A 1,527-nucleotide genomic window follows, 5' to 3' on the forward strand; every position below is an offset into this window, starting at 1 on the left:
CACAGCGCCATCTACAGTTGCGAACAGGTTTCGAGTTTCCAGATTTAACCATAATACTAGCTGCATTTCTGAATCATGTTCTGAATCGTAACCTTAAATTAAAACCCTAGATACATTTTCGAACAAGTTCCGTGTTGTCTTATTTAATCATATGGCCAGCTGCAGATGTGAATCAGGTTTCGAGTTGTCAGATTTAATTATAACATCAGCTGCAGTTGTGAATCAGGTTCTGACTTGTAACATTACCTTATAATACTAATTTCGGTTGCGAACAAGTGCGGAACCGTCAGATTAAATTACAAGACCCAATATGGTTATGAATCAGATTCTAAGTTGTAACATCAGATCAAAACAACATCTATTATGAATCAGGTACTTGGTTGTAACAAAGATTTATTACACTAATTACTAGAGAAATAAATGGAAATTATTTTAGTCCAGCAGTAGCCAAATTTTCATCAATTGCTCTTTGATCACTGTGGACATTAAATATGATGTCCACAGTGATATTTCATTTAACTAGGTAGCTATTACATGTTATAATGAAGTTATGATATGTGACTTACAAACACTTCTGTCATTTAAACAACATTTCTAAAATTTATAAACTTTATAACCTTAAAACATTCTCACAAATAAAACCGTTTTGCTGAAAATAGTTTAGATCATAGGCCTACATCGATAGTCAGTTAATTCATTACGCCTGTCCTTGTAAGATATTTTTTAAACAAGATCAGGAATACTAGAGGTTTCACTAACAACAAGATTATTAAAAATTTTTCATTTAAAAAGGGGAAATAAAGATCTTCATAAAATACAGAAACAAGATAAGTAGCTTAAAATGAAAATGCAATCACAAAAAGTAAACAAACAAGGTTGAAATTTGAGAAATTGTGTTGGTATTATGTCCTCAATCTACAAATCTCTATTTTGACTCTCCTAAATATTACAACTTTTAGACTATGTTTCAAACCTTAAACTTCTTTGTTTACTTTTTTGTGATTGCATTTTCGTTTTAAGCTACTTATTTTGTTGTCTGTATTTTTTGAAGATCCTTATTTACCCTTTTTTTATTTATTTTTTTACATGATCTTGTTTCTGTATTTGTTATGTCCATCATGCATATATATCTGTATAATAGCAATACTGTCCTATTCTAAATAGTTTAGTTTAATGAAATAATATGTAGTTGGGGTATGATGCTCGGGAAACAATGACAACCTTTGTTTGGCTTCATGCAGATTGGATGGCTATTGCTCCTGATATCATTGCCACAATGTTATCATAGATAGTGGTACTACATGTATGATCACTATGATGCATGCTGATCAACATACCACATATTATGTATATGCTTGTCAAATATGTATAGCTACCATATTTATACCCTGTAGCTATATGGGGAATCTGTAAACCTGGATTGGAGGGACTACTGAATTATACTGGAATGGTGCATCGACTGAATTTTTAATCCCATATGTTTTATAGGTGCATGCACATGCAATGCATATTGGCTAACATTTATAT

The sequence above is a fragment of the Limulus polyphemus genome, unplaced genomic scaffold (genome assembly GCF_000517525.1).
Source record: "Limulus polyphemus unplaced genomic scaffold, Limulus_polyphemus-2.1.2 Scaffold109, whole genome shotgun sequence".
Lineage (NCBI taxonomy): Eukaryota > Metazoa > Arthropoda > Merostomata > Xiphosura > Limulidae > Limulus > Limulus polyphemus.